We start from the raw sequence: 17,255 nt of genomic DNA, 5'->3' as shown, positions 1-17,255 counted from the left end.
CTACCTTTTTAAATAATCTTTAAAAAGTGAAAGAACAATTAAACGAAAGCAATTGCAATTTTTTAAATTAAATATCCTAGAATGTAAAATATTTAATTTAATTTGATTATTAATTACGAATATTTAAATTTCAATGGATAATAAATACGTAAGTTCGTGTTAGCTATCTGATTATTAAAAGATCAGAGCGGGAAATGAATGGTTCTTTTACGTTTGCCGCTGACCTCATCCGCCAATGTTGCTGATTCAATCTCCAGAAAATTTATTTGCCAGTTGTGATCTAGAAATCGAATATCCTTCGTATAACCGAGTAAAAAATCGGGCCGAAACAAAGTTACGTTTGAAACTTTAAATATAAAAGACTTGAAAGTGATCAATTACGTCAAGTTTGATATTGCTGCGAATAATCAACGCATTTCGCATTCCATTGCAATTCATCGCGTATCACCGGATCTGTACATGTTCTTTCATATTTTTTCCATATTGATTTTTTTTTAATATCATTGCAGTTTTTACAAGTACGTAAAGAAAACAAACGACAGAATTAATATTTTCAAGCGTTCAAAAATAAAAACAGAAACAGTGCAATTTCTTAAAATATACGAATTCTTATTAATACATAACTTTTCTCTATCATTTCAAATCAATTAAAGATACTTAATCGTTTAGATGTACAAATCCTTGGTAATACATAACTTCTTTGCTCTACTTCAAATCGTGTTAAAAAAATTAAGTAAATAATGAAAAAAAAGAGAACGTAACATCTCACGTAGTTTTTGGTGCAATTTACTTATATAATTTCTTGAAATATACAAATTACTACAACATCATACGACAAATCACACGACGTAACATATTATAATTTCTTGATTTTATTTCAAATCAAATTAAATAAATTTAAACATCGTTAAAAAAGTCTTGATGAGATAATAGACAAAATGAAGAGAACGACGATGTTCTATCCAGTTGTTAGCGTAATAGATTCGCGAATTTCATATCATATCAGACGAAATTAATAAATTTAATAATTAATAAAATTAATAATGATCGAATCATTTTGATTTAAAAAAAATCGTTATCGCATAATAAATAAGGGGAGAACGAATATTCATATAGCTTTCGGTATGATATACCCGTATGGAGCGACGTATCTCATAGGGGTCTGTAATTTTTAAAGGTTCAATCAGTTTTCGTTGGCGCGCTTTTCTACAGCTGAAAGCGACGGGGCTTTTTCGAAACGACACGCCAACTCATTCGTCTTCGTAAAAGTATTTGAAACTCGGTTTTCGAGAGTTGAGAAATCGCTGCCGGGAATTGTACACGGGAGCCGTGTTTTGACTTACACCACGTAACTTCGTTGAGATAAAGTATCGAGGCAACGAAAGAAATGTTGGGTGCAAACATATATCATCGGAAGTATTCGATTCTGAAGAAAATCTAGTGCATTTACGGAATTCGAGGCCGTCTTTATTAGATGTCGATAGTAATCGTAATCTACCGAAGGGACATTTGCTCACCGATTGCGGAGAATGGGTTTCTGCGCCCGCTTCGATGGAACATTACAGTTTCCTCCTTTTATGTCGGACAGAACCGCCATGGAATAGGATTAAGAAAGGTTTTTCACCGATATTACCCGCCACAAAATTTTCGTCAGAAAGAAAATCGAGTTACTTTCGCATCCTACGTGAACAGATTTTCCTATGAAAGCTCCTGTATCAAGCAATAATTGGCTGAAATTTCAAAAAACAAATCCCGACAGAAAATTTCATCACAAGGAAGATCGAAACAGGCTACGTGTGCTTCCTACGTGGACAGATTCCTGTACGAACTCTTCGGTCTTATAATTAAATAATAATTGACTGAAATTTTTAAAAATAGAGCCCAACAGAAAATTTCATCGCAAGAAAGATCGGAGCGAATTACGTTGGCATTCTACGTGAACAGATTCCCGTATGAAAGCTTCCGTATTAGGATCAAGTAATAATTGACTGGAATTTCAAAAACCAGAACCCGGTAGAAACTTTCAACACAAGGAAGATCGAAACGAGTTACGTTCGCATCCTACGTGAACAGATTCTCGTACAAAAGCTTCCGTATTAGGATCTGGTAATAATTGGCTGAAATTTTAGAAAACAAAGCTTGACAAAAAATGTCATCATAAGGAAAATTGAAGTGAATCACGCATACATTCAGCGTAGGCAGATTTTGGTATGAAAGCTTCTATCTTGGGATTAAATAAATGAATGAAATTTAGAAAATATGAAACTCGACAGAGAAATTTTCAATACAAGGGAAATCGAAACGAGTTACGTGAATATCAGTACAAAGCAACTAGCTTTCTTTTTATTTTTTGTTTTTAATTATTCTTTATATCCACTATGGTATTAATCGCTATAACAAATTGTAATTTGAAATTATAGGTAAAGTTTTATAAATTTTAGAAGAGATTTATTTAATAAATGAAAAGTAAATTTAAAAAATGACATTCCATTTTAATGTCAGACTATATTTTTCTACACTCTTTCAATAAAATTCAAGAATATCTCTGATTAACTTACTCTAAGATAGAATCACAATGTTGTTAAAATACAACACTCGAATAATATCGGAAATTATGGCCAAATCAATACACATCTACAGGATTAAAGTGTAAAGTTTAAATACAGGCAAACGTAACGAGAAATTAAAGTGAAAATGTAGCGAAAAACCGGACGATATCGGGGCATTTAGAAATAAGAAACTTAAATTGCGAACGTAAAGCTGTCTGAAAGAACTGGTTCTTTCAGGTAGAAAACATTAGTCAAACTAAGAGAGCTGTTTCTCTGAAGTGAAACGTAACCGTGAACTACTAAATAACGTAAAAGAAATGATTCTCTGGAAACTTACATAATTTCCTTTTTGGCGATGTTTACGATCTCTCGCTACTGTTGCACGAGAAATGAAAGCCTTCTGATTATTTTGAATTTATTTCAACGAACTTTCTGTGTTCAATTAATACAATTCGGTAACGAACGTGAATGGGCCGTGTAGATAAAATTACCTTTTCCCCCGAGAAACCCCAGAGGCGTGCAAGCATATCTCTTTATTAGGCCGGAATCAATTTACGATCGTGTCTAGACTCAATTAAAAATTTTTATTGACGCGTAACCAATTTATCTTCGAGAGAAAGGGGAAATCACGCCATTGTAGAAGTTCGTACTTCGTCTACCAATGAAGTTATTAACTTGTTAGTAGTGTTTTGTCTTGTTTATTCCTGTTGGAGATCGTTGGATGTAATAGCAATTAATATCGATAGAAAATACAAAATATAGTTATGAGCTACAGAAAACATGTAGGAAATCTCGTATAGCCTCGTTCTATCATGTGTAACACTTAAGCTAATTTTCAAAATACAGTAAATCAGTCGTATAGGAATTACATTATGAATGTTAAGAAAATTCATTTTTCAACATTAGACTTCTTCTACGTCGAATGCACATATTCGTATTTGTGTATTAAATACGTCATCTGACGATAAATTCAGTGATTTACATTCAGTGATTCAGTGATTCTTCTAATAAGGAAATAGCAAGAACTGCGAAATTAAATGCCTTAGGTTGATGGCAAAACAAAAGGATTTGACGGCACGACCCTTTGTTTTCTTTGCTTGCTTCTTTTTTTTTAATCTTATACTTTACAAATTCTTTTAATACTAATGTCATGTTCCTTCTTAATATTAAATTTTTACAATTTTTTTGATAAATTTTTCATTATTTTTATTTATTATAGTGCTCCTTCATATTTTTACAATTTTTAATTTATTTACAATTTTTTGTAATAAGAACGTTTAAAACATAAGAAGTTGCTACACCGAGAACATAATTTCTCGATTAATTCTTCGAGAACAAAGGACCATACACTCAATCCTTTTGGGGTTGTTTTACTATCAACCTGAAGCATCGAATATACATGCAGCCAAGTCATTCCAGATTTCGCAGTTCTTGCTATCTCCTTGTAAGATAAATTCTGTACGAAATATAAAATTCTTAAAATCTGAAATTTCTTAGAATGAAAGCTATGAACGATAAAAATTCTATTTCATGAAAAATTCAATAAATATACAGTCAATACAATTATATTAATATAATTCGATCATCTGACTTTTTATGTATAATCAATATATTGCAAACATGAAAATAGATAAAGATTGTGATATAAAGAAGAAGAAGAATGAGATTAGATTCAACAGAGAAAGTTATTGTTTCACTATATTATAATAAACTGTGTCAAATCACTGCTAACAGGAAATCTATTTCGTAACAAATTCAGTGTCGCTGAAAATGACTTTAATAAAATAATGTGGAGCTTTACCGTGGCATAATCAAAACTTCATACCCGGTGTTGCGTCAATGACGACGTAACAATAAGTATATCGAACGAAGTTAATACATCTTCCGAGGACTATTTCATTCAATGAATTATATACAGTATCAAAGTGAATGCTATACACCAGAAGTCACATCAATTACTTCATGTACTTTAATACATGCAGATATATATCAGACTAATAGCTGCCTTCTACACTATATATTGGAACAATTATGTTTCCCCGTCGAGAAGTACAGACGCTTGTTAATCGTTATGCCGGTGAAAAACGTACTAAGTTCCAGGCATTTGTTTAAATTTTAAGGTGTTTGACGCACCATTATAATATCAAAATCATAACTTAATTAATATATAAATTATTCCATTAATTTGTGAATTTTATTGAGCTTTTTCTTTCTTTTCACTTATTATTCTCTAGCCCAATTTATACGTATTTATTTAATTTACAGAATAACTTAGAGATCTCGTAAACATATAATGACACAATTAATCAATTTTAGTGCAATTATTCAGTTTAATTGAGTGTATACAGAGTAGGCATTATGCGTGCATCAAGTTAATTTATTATTGTGAAACGAAAACACGGTATAAAATAATTTTAAAATATAACGTGTTTGCATGTGCAGTGTGCTTATGTATACGCAGTTTTGTACTGTTCATTCAGAAGGAAACAAAATCCAATACAATGTTTGTAAGAAAAAAGAAATCTACAAATATAAGAGAAATTTATATAAGTATAATAAATTTAAATTTATACTATAAGTTCGGAAGACTCATACTTTAGTAAAAATTATCAATACAAAGAAAAGTTTAATGTAAAATTGGAAGATTACTATTTATTTATCTAAAAATCCATTTTCACCGAAAATAAACCGAAGGATAGAAAGAAAGAGGAATGAAAAGGATCACGGATGCAAGACATTATTCCAAAATTAACATACTCTATATTGTCTGAATCATTTTCTGTGCAAACCCATTCTGCAACAATGTGTATCTAGAAGGCTATCCTATTTCACAACATATACCAACATTGTATAACTGGAAAATTGAAGCGTAATTGGAAAACTGAAGCGTTAACTTCTGTGCAGTGTAGACTTTAATATCCGTTAACCATCGATAGTGTCTATGTTTCGCGATAAGGACAATCAAGATGTGCTAGAAGAGAAAAATTAAACATACAAAACAAATTTTCATTAACAGAATCCTCACGAATGGGATACGTAATTATAAAAAGTCGTGCTGAAAAAAATTCAATTAATTTTCTGCTTAAATAGAAATGCCATTTGCCTCAAACGACAGAATTAACGCAACTTGATAACAAATTGACTTTAATGTATTAACAATGAGACATCAAAAAATGTCTTATCATTGAAGTTGAAAGACTAGTCCTTTTACTTTAAAGGGAAATGCAATTAGCTTTTTGGTAAGAGAGTACACGCAGAAGGATAAAAAAAAAAGTTACACGTCAATCAATCAGTAACAACATAGAAAAAACAAACTGCACTTTATTTTTATTTCGTGTGCAATCGGCGGATCACGAAGAGAGAGAGAGAGGAGAGAGAGAAATTCACGCATATGTTCTGATAGAACTATCGCGAAAGGAAATAAACTAAAACAACGTGAACGAGCGGGAAGTTGAACTCTCCAAAACGGCATAAAAACGTGAAGGGCCTATAAATCCTAGATCGTAAATTGTTTATAAACTAATACCATAAATCGTCGAACTCTATTAATACCCCATCCTTGATCAGAAAGAGTGACGGATTTCGTGAAGAATAAATTGAAGTTAATTGAAATATGATTCGATAATAAGATATAACGATGAATAATCCTAGCATAAAAGCATGGCGTTAAAAAATAAAAGAAGATAGGAAAAAGTGTCATGTTTTATTTAACAGTGAATGCATCGAATATTTAAGTATTTAAATATTATGTTTATGTATTAACTGGTGTCAGTGTTTTATTTATGCAAAGAATATTTAAATACAGATTTTTTATAATATCAGAAACAAAATTTTGTAAAGGGATACAGCATTTACATTAGATTTATACAATGATAAAGTAATTGAAATAAATTTATTCAAAATATTATAATTATAAGTAAAGTGACGTGTTTCATTTGCTATTGCGAACAATTCATTTTGATTGACATAATGAACATGGAATAGAGACGAAGTTTGGTAACATTCAATGCCGTAAATGGAATAACATTTGAGAGATAATATAATGTTGTTAATTGCCCCCTGCAGATACTTTGCATATATGACATATTTGCAGTAGCTTAAATGTCATTTTATCATTGCTATTACTATCAGCGAAACTATTCTCAAAATCATGATATATATGACAAAATCTTTCATAGCATGAGTGCAATGCGAATTATAAAAACGAAATTTTTTATTAATTATTGCATCAAAATCAGTCAGAAAGTACAAAGCTAATTTTTCCATTCCAAACTCCATGATATTTTTTTTCATCGTATAATATAAACTCTTTGTGTTTGCTGCACTAATGTTAATCAGAAAATTCTGCTGCAGAAAAAGCTGTGTGTGTCTATTCGATGCATTCAAAATTTCCAGTATATCTCCGATTGTCCTTTACTTTTAAGTAAACATGAAAGTTTTATAATTGACATTTCTATAACATAGAACGAACCGAATTGAATCAGTATTCATTTATAGTACTATTTATAATGCTGCGACATAGGATCCATTTATAATACCGCGTTCCTTATAAATTAAGATCGCATAGTATTGTGTAAACTGAAGGAAATGTCAACACGATCGCAAAAAGTGTTTGAATTGACAGAAAGTGATTAGATGGAGCAATAGAATTTCACGATAAGACATTACGAATTCCAATCGAAGTAGAAGCAATTTAATCTCAGAAATAGCAGAAAGACTGAATTCCATCTGCATTATGGTAATACTATACGTAGACACTTAACAAAGATTGGAAAGTATCTAGACTTGGGAAATGGGTTCTTCGTATACTGTCTATGGCTAACTGTATCCAAAGCACTATCATTTGTATTTCATTATGTGACCAAACATATCCACTCATTTCCCTATTGAATTATTACTTCAATGAAATATGTACATGTTTCGTGCAATTTGGATAACATAAAGAATTGTATTCAACAACAATATGTAATCTAAGGCTTTGTTTTATGTTTAGTAATACAAACTATGATTTCGCTTATTTGTCAAACTTAATTAAATTATGAACTAATGTGAAAATCGAATGTTTAATTTTATTATGTAATTTGCTAACAACACGAAAAAGAATGTTTTACTCATTGACATTGCATCGGTTATTATTACTTCTGTATATTTTTATTGAAAATTGATAATAAGATATTTTCTAAAAGTTTCTAACCATATATCGATTATTTTGCATATGTCGCACAACTTTTTGAAGACTACAAAATTGTATTGCATAGTTCATATACAGACGTGATATTTATATTTTGTAAAGTCTAATATTATATACTCGACCATCGAACAAATTTATAAAGTGCATACGGCTATATACACACATTACCAAGTAATTATTATTTACTAATGATAAGTAAATGGAAATATTAGAAAGAGAATTTTGTACAAATGAAACATTATTTCGAAGAAAATATTCAATTTTAAAACAATGTTACGTGAGGTGATCAATAATAACGGAAGTTGAATAATGAAGTAAATTTAAATATGCTCCTCTCACATGTCATGTGCCACTACGAACATATGTCGAACTATAAATTAATTTTATTTCATGAAGATCATCAATCAATCACTGCCAGTATAGAAAAATGTTTATAATTTATTGTAATTCACATTATAATCACAATAACCAAGTAATATCATATTTTCAATACATGTACTTATTCTCATTCGCTTATTAAATTTTCATATGTCGCATATTCTATTTTCATACTTCGATACGTTTTAAAGACACAAACATCTACACTCTAACAATCGCGCTCAATAAAATACATTTTATAAAATTAAAAGTAATTTCATAAATATCTCAATTTCAATCGTTTAGTATCGGCTTTGTGATTGCCGAGAGACCGTTGTATAAAATGGATTTACCTTTTGAATGCTACTTTTATGTCACTGTTTCCTTTAAAATTAAGAAACCAGTTTTGAAAAGAATTTAATATCTTAGACAAACAAACTCAGAAACAAGCAATCCAATAGAATAAGCTACAAGTATAGGAAATGCCCTAGCATGGTGCACGTTAATTACCAATCGAATCGAATTTTCAGCGTGGAAGTTAGTTTTAGTTGGATTTACACGACAGCATAATTAAAGTGTCACGCGACGAGCAACGTTGATAGCGCGTAAAAGTAAGAAGGCCAAAGTAACGGGTGCTCGCCTTTGTTCTTTGACGCTGAGCGAGGGCTTACTTGTGAGAAATTAAGCAATTAAGCCGCGTATTTTACTACCGGAGATCCGAGTTCCAAGCATGAGCCAGTCTTCCGATGTAAAGTCGTTGGTTATTGCACGACCGTGAGTACAGGCACAGTTGTATTATTAAGATATGCATGAATGTGTAACGCGAGATCTGCACGAACGAATCACCAAAAAAAAAGTATCAATGGAAAAATACCTATAACGAAGGAAAACGAAAAAGGAAAGAACCGATAGAAGAACACGAACTTCGAATAAGTTATTCGTAATTAAATTCCACTAGCGTGCCCATCGAGCCATTATTAATAACTTTCGTAGCCAGCCTCTAATATCTTGGTCAACTATCAAACAGAGGTCGTTAAATAATAATTAGGGACTTATATTTATGAACCGGTGTACCACAATAACGATGTTATTCCTAAGCTATATACATATAGAATTTCATTTTTAAAATAATTTCGATGTTAATGAACAGAAGGTTAAGAAATCGTAGTTATGAATTTCATTTGATAAATATGTTTATGTATCAGGATCGTTGCGCTTTTATTGCAGAGATATGGAAACTATAATTATAATTGCGAATTATGTTGATCGTGAGTAAATTAAACGAAAGTTATTCTAACTATAAAAAATGTTTATTTTAAAATCTGTTATTTACACTCGTTGACGATCTTTCATCTTAAAACAACATTAATAAATGAAAATTAAAAAATCTGATCTTGTTATAGTGATATTCCACATTTCCCTTTGAAACGTCAGAATATATTGCGTGGCAATTCTTAAAATTTATTCCTTTATTTAATTCAAAGTATTACATTGAAATGATACCAGTCATAGTCAGACGAGCTTACTACATTTATCAAACATTAATGAAATATTATTGTGACATTAATTACCAAGCACTCGTATTCTTTACCGTAAGTGTAAAGTACATATAACTCTGTTAGAGAAATCGCTATAGTCGTTTCCTATTCCCTTAGATTGAAATGAATTTGGACTTCTGCCTGAGAAAACAAGTAGCTCACTGAAGCACAGAAGTAACATTCGGAGGCTTTCCGTCTATATAAAGACTAATCTTACTAGTAATTCTGGCAAATCCTATTAACCTAATTACATAACTTGCTTAATAGCGTGTATCTCAAGCTTTCTGCGAAGAATGTGCACCTGTGCCTGTAATTCGTAGCAATGCGCGAATCGATACTGCGGTTCGACATTTTGCCATCAACAGTCTGATTTATTGCTTTCAAACGATTTGCTATTTCTGATTCTGTCAATGGAAGCAGCATTCTCATTCTTTCAAAGAAAACGCAATGTCTTGGCTTAAATTTGAAGGAGAAGCTACTTGTTCTATGAAGCTGGGAATGGTATTGTCTTATGGTCTCCAAAACTTATTCGAAGTAATCTATGCTTTCTGTTCACAATATAATTTGTGCAGAGAAAAAAATTGATTTTTCATATATCAGTAGTCATATACAATAACTTGTATAATAATATAAAACTAAATGTTAAGCAATAAAAAATATGTTAATCGATGATTTAATTAAACAAACAGCCCACATTTTTACAAACAATGCAATAAAAAAGACTCCTTTCTAAGATACCAATCTACAGTATAGTAATTATTATCAAATGTAAATTGATTTTCAGATCGGTTTCACATTTGACCAATATAGTTATGATAATCGTATCACACTATACAGTGTTAGTGAAATATCAAAATCTTTCGTATAACACATGCAATATGGACATGAAAATTTTCTATGGTATAGTGGGTATAATATGGGTATGTGACTAATAGTATGGTATGTTCGAATACTTTCGTAAGCCAGTATGCATCAATGCATAACAGTATCAAATTACAATAACGAGTAATATATTGTTGCATATGTTGCACAATGATCGTTTCCTATTTCACATTTCGATCATACGTTACAATAAAATAATCCCATCACTCATAGAACGAATTACGCGGCACTTGCCATAAATTGTGGCAATGTTTGTCTTCGTTTCAATTCATCACGAATGGAATGTAAGCGATAAGAGTGTGTTCGCCGTAAAATTATACTCCTCGGCCCTCATTATACGAGAATAATGTTGACGGAAGGAAGAGAATAACGAAGAAAGTTACCGTTTGTATTAAACTTTTGATAAAATGACTCACGGTGCTACTTCTGGAACTGAGACAAGCGATTCGTCGCATCAAAGTGGATCCTCGAGCGGCGCAAACGAATCGTTAAGAGCGGGCTACGATGTTGTTTTTACATCGTAAATTCAATTGTGTTGCTACGAGAGAGTTGTCAAAGCATCTCTCTAGAATAAAGGAATTAAGACAAAACTCTAATAATTTTCCACATCTAAAGTTAAAAGTAGAAGTGATTAAAGTAATTGCGAAAAGAGAGAGAGAGTTAAAAGTACCGTTCTTCGTACGGGTTTGATTTTCGCATTTTCTTAGTGCTATAAGATAATTATTTGTAGTGAAGACAAACTTCGAGTGATGATCAAAGGGCTAAAGAATTATCGTACTGTTTAGCAACGTCATATTTATAAAGATTGTCTAGTTGAGATAATGCTATTCGGCTGTGGCATAATACGACCTTCATAGCTTTCTTGAGGCACTTAAATTGCGTGTGATGGAAAAAGTGCGAGTGAGAAATCTATAGAATGATAATTAGTGATTCGGAGGCACGCAGCACTTCATCTTGGAAAATTAAAAAAGTAGTAGATAGAACGCTTTAATTAAGTAGATTCTGTGGGACAGCATTTTAATTTTAATTACATATATCGTACCCGCGTAACAAATTTTTAACATATTTATTCCATTAATATGCAAAATCGAATTTATTTTAAATATTACTCTTATGGTAGATTAAAACTGGTGCATAATTCTTAATTGTCTTCTGACAAAATATAAAGCAAGAAGGTAGAAAACGGCCAATTTTTGTGTAGACTCAGATACCACAAATATTTATAGGACGTCATTCTAGGTTCATTTGTTACAAAGTTATGATGACTCGAAGTTGACGATCACCAATTTTTCGCTCTGTTCACTTCATACTTTAATTACCTTTTTTACAACTTTCCAAACACATCAACTCACCAATCACAATAGAAAATTGTGCTTACATAATTCTTTGGAACCCATAGAATAACGTTCTGCAAATATTTTTGGTGGCTGAGCTACGCGAAAATTGGCCATTTTTTACTTCATCCTTCTTTGTAAATAAATTTTATAAATAAATATATATAGTTAGAGTTAGCGAAGACATCTCTAGAAATCTATAGCACGGTTACTGCATAGAAAAGCAGGTACATGTATACAGGATAGGGAGTGATTTCACATTCACATGATAAAGAAAAGTTGCGAAGGGGAGAGATAGAGTTGGTAACAGGGTTCCGGTGTGTCATAACCCCGATAAGCCGTTGCTGATTCTTGCTGAACTTTAGCCACATTTGAAAGGGAATCTTCGGGATTACCATTACTTCCATCTGAAATCCTTTTTCCAAACAACGATATCGCTCTTTACTTTGTAAGCTGTCAGAAGAGGGAGAGAGAAAAAGAAAGGAATAGGGTTCGAGAAATATAGAGTACGAAATGAAAACCGGCTGTCTGAATAATCCATTTCAATTTGCAGTAAACTACTCGCGAAGGATAAAGAAATCACGGCGTATGAGGAAGAGATGAATGGGCGAGGAACGGGCCAGAAGGGAAGATTTAAAAGAACAGTTTGGTGTATAGATCAAACCGGAGGGAATGCGGAAAAGGGAAAACGCGAATGAATTTATAGGCCACATATTTGAATCATGCTTCGCGTTAAAGTTACAGCGTACTTGCTCTGACATTCTGGCCTTTGGCCTAACTGATGCTACGAACGACTGTGTAGAGTGTTTTATTTTCTCGCAAAGATAATTGTTTTCCTGTTTTGGAGTGTATAAGTGGTACATAAATGCGTGAGATGACTGCTGGAGTAGAAATGGAAGGAATATAATGGGAATCTTATGTCAGTATCATGAATAAACTGCGGATATTTATGCAAAATTATATTTTTATGAATGTAATTAAAGAAATGGATATTTAGTTGAAAAATATTTTACCTAGCAAATATTATAAAAAGTACTTTGAATATTTTATGTGCTTCTACATATTACGTGCATTTTGTGCATTCCTACATTTTCAAGCTTTTCATAAATGCACAAAAATCCGCAATTTAATCATGAATGCTTTATTCGATAAATTATAGAAATTCACGGTTAGGTAATTCTGGCACAATTAAGAATTAATCATAAAGTGACGAAAATATGGTTTTTTAAATGTGCAACGATAAAAATCATAAAAGTTTAATCAATAGCCAAGATTAAAGTTGAAAATTTTATCTTCATGATGATAAAAAGTAGACAGCATAGGAATCATAACAGTGAAAATATATAGACCACAGAATATTGTTATGTGTAGTGGAAACAAAAAAATATTTTTAACTAATATAAAGTGTTCATTACTGCAGAATTGTTTGCAGTGTAAAATGAAAATAACATTCTTCACAAATGTCTATACAGTTCTGTGTTTTATTTCACATGAGAATGGGAATATAAATGAATCCACCGAGAATAATGTTTCTACGCTGAAGAATAAGCAAACAATAGAGCGAGTTTATTAGAATAACAGAAATCTATAATCAATTACTTCCATATATACTTCTATACGTCCATAAATACGTCGTCGCGTTAAAATTTCAAAAACTACAATAAATTGGAATGCCTCGTATGTGACGAATAAGCCATAACTTATTTAATTGTATGAAAGAACGTCTCGTGAGATAATCCTCATGCAGAAAAGACACAGGGAAGTGTTATGCGTGGAAGGATACGGAATACGAATACAGTAGCTGTCGTACACAAACTGAAGCTGTTTGTCTTCGAGGAAGAAGAAAAAGGCCAAAAGGAAACGACCATTCTTCAGAAGTTCTTCCTGCTGTCTGGTTTTCCTGAATCTCCAACCTATCACCGCTTTCTTTCTACTTACCAATGTGCATGAAAGTTACTTGTTTAAAATTAATTGAACAATGGAATTGTAAATATGTATACTATTTTATAAATACATCATAGCGCATATAACTTTTAACAAATTTAGTTTGGTAAAGAGATTTGAAGATTTAATAGTAAAATATATATAATAATAAATGTTTAATAATAGAATAAGTTGTACTTGCATTAGTAACTTTTCAATTAGAAATTTTTTAACATGTTGGTAACGTCTATTCTGAATTATACATATAAGTATATATTAAGTATATCTATATTTATTGGTCTTGTCAAATATTATTTGTAATATATATTTATAACATCATTTATTGTAATTTACAATACATGATTTGGATATTAAAAGAGTGCGCATTGCTAATAATTAATATTTTATTGATATCTAAAAGTTCTAAATATATAAAATATTAAAACTTTGTGTTCTATTGTTAAGTATACAAATTCCTACGTAAAAAATCTTTCACTTTATTTTCCAAGTATTTCAACAATTCGCAATTTAAATCTCTGATAAAAGAGTACTCCAGCTATTTAGTATATTGTAAATGAGAACTGTAAATGTTCAGTTATCTGTGATACAAATGCTCAAATCACTCGTTATCGGAATATTGAAGAGTTGTCCACTCGAGCTTCCGGATTCAAGCTTGTTGCACTCGTAATTTACATATATTCGACAGTTTTTTTTGTGTGTGTGTGTGTGTGTGTTTCAATATCTCAGTAGCAGTGACAATACACAATGAACGAGAAAATAATCCGATTGTTCCTCCTGTTATTACACAACAGTATACACATATATGCACTTGATACTATTAAAAATAAAGTTTGTTTCTCGATATACAATACTAAATAAGGTTTTTAAATGGCAAAGACAAAATAATACAATTTTAAAAATTGTAATATTATTGTGACGTTTCATCGGTTTTTTTAGAAAACATGCTTCGTATCTAAATGATAAAATGATAAAAGACGAGGTTACATTTCAACGAGAAAACTAGCAATTTTGCACAGTTCGAAGGGAAAATCGGCGACAGGAAAATTCAAGTTCTGCGATAAAATTTGAAATTCCTATTCGTCCTCACCAGGCAAAATCGTGATGCATTCTCGCTAACATCGATATTGGTTCTATTGTATCGAGTCAATGGGCTATCCATCTGGTGCAGTTATCAATTTGCTAAATTGCAAATCGATACGTCGAATTCCGTGCCTGGTAATATACCTGACCACCGGCGCGATGGCCGTCGGATACGTAATGATCTTTAAGGTATACTCGATATTGAGCTGGCGTCGCGACGTCTCGGCAGTAACCGAAATTACGGCTTCTACCGCGTTACATCTTTAAAGTCTTCTAGAAAATATATTTTTCGCCGGATATATCGACCAAAGGAGGCGACTAGCGCATACGACGTGGTTCGTAAAATTGGATTTCACACTTTATAGAATGTAAATTACGCGGTACTGCATCGAATCGCGAGATTCACTGTCGCATAAAGTTAGGTCTCCTTGAGGAAGACTACAGAGTATGGAAAACACGAAGGAAACCGCAATGCTAACAAATATTTCAATATCCACAACAGACGTGCGGGATCGATGATTTACTCCATAGAGAAAGATAATTTTTCTTATGGCATGTTATATCGTCGAAAAAAACAAAAGTGATTTTAAACGAATGTGTTAGAAAAATGTACGTATAATAAATAAGATATAAATGAGAGATTGAGAGATTGAATGAAAGACAAGATATAAATTGTAAATAGTTAATAGAATTAATATATTTAGGAACATAAAGTAGATATATGAAAAACTCTTTTCGTAAATTGATTTCTTTTTTAAAAAAGTTTAATGCTTGTCAGTAATTTAACCAAAAGTAAATGTTTCAAGATAATAACTCTGCTATATTCTTAAAATCATATACAGGGTGGTTGGTAACTGGTGGTACAAGCGGAAAGGGGGTGATTCTACGCGAAAAAAGAAGTCGGAAATATAGAATAAAAATTTTTTTTTTTTTTTAACTATTTCCATCGAGACAACGATCTACAGTGAGATTCGTTATAACGTACCGCGCGCGTACCGAGCGAAAATTCAAAGTCGATTTTCTCGAAGGCAAAGCCTCAAACGGAAAATTTTTATTCCATATTTCCGACTTATTTTTTTGCGTAGAATCACCCCCTTTCCGCTTGTACCACCAGTTACCAACCACCCTGTATATTAGATAAGTTTAAAGATTAAATACAATGAAATTTTATTTTATTCTTTCCCTTTACTTCATGTATAAAATATCTTCTTCGAGTGTATTATTCAGTTAGAAACTAATTTATATTTCTTCAAAGTTATATAAGTATATAAGTTTACCGAATTCCTCGCTTTTATAATTTACATCCTTTATGAATCTTCCTTCTTGACGCAGCCTTACATTTACGTGCTTTTAAAGCTGAATATTCTCAGAAGATTGAGCGGATATTGCTAAAACTAAAACATTTCACACTAAAAGACTCTTTATATTTAATCCATTTCAGTGGAAACAGTGTACTTAAAGTTCTCAAAGTCAATATTTAAAATTATTCAACAGGAAACTTCATCTTTTGATTTTATTAAACAATTTTATCCGCACGTTGCTTTCATTCTGTCTACCATTTTAATTCTATTTTCAATCTTAAACGAGGTTTAAAACTAATCAAATTGAACTTTCGTTTTGCATTCCTTAATAAAATACATCGCAACAAAAATACTAATTAAAGATTAATTAATGAAATCTTCCAAAGGGAAAATATCAATATTATGGAAATATTTAAATGAAAATCTTAACAAATAAATAATGTATTTAAGAATTTCTTTCTTATTCTTATTTTAAAGTAAATACTTTTAAAAGAGAACAGCCATTGTCAATAATTTAGAAATGCAGCCGCGAACATAGCAAGTCAATATATTACAGATTTACCATTAAATCGGAGACAATATAGATACGTGTAATTACGAGACAAGAGCTCTTATCGTCAATAATTTAGTTTCTAATTCGTTGTATTTATAGGAATCTTTTGTACTTAATTAATCGCGAGATTAATCGTGATAGGTTGAAGCATTTCTTGGCTCGTAAAAGTCAATTGAGCGAGATGATAAATTTGGGATCCACGATATTTATTACGAGTAAACGTCCTTTTCCTATCTTTTTCATACGTGCTCATCGAATGAAGTCAATGGAGCGAACGATTATCGATTTGCCGGGCCGAGAAAGAGTATAACAATAGTTTGGCGTAGACGAATACAAACGTCTATTCCCGGTAGTTTTAATAAAGGCCTGGTGAACTTTCACGACTCGTAATTTCGACAAATTCAGCATGAACGAACGCAAACATGAAGAAGGGATAAACCAATATACATTCACGGTAAGAACAATTGGCCATAATCAGAGCTAATATCCAGCTCTGAGATATCGATGAAATATCCACGTGTCACTG

At 31.6% G+C, this 17,255-nt stretch overlaps 1 protein-coding gene across 1 annotated transcript in view; it reads left to right on the top strand.

Moving 5' to 3' along the window:
- The window catches only part of LOC117163817 (uncharacterized), a 59,899-nt gene that overhangs the window by 635 nt on the left and 42,009 nt on the right, over positions 1 to 17,255 (top strand). The window lies entirely within an intron of this gene.

This window comes from Bombus vancouverensis, chromosome 9, assembly GCF_051014615.1.
Source record: "Bombus vancouverensis nearcticus chromosome 9, iyBomVanc1_principal, whole genome shotgun sequence".
NCBI lineage: Eukaryota > Metazoa > Arthropoda > Insecta > Hymenoptera > Apidae > Bombus > Bombus vancouverensis.
This window is presented reverse-complemented; position numbering and strand designations above follow the sequence as displayed.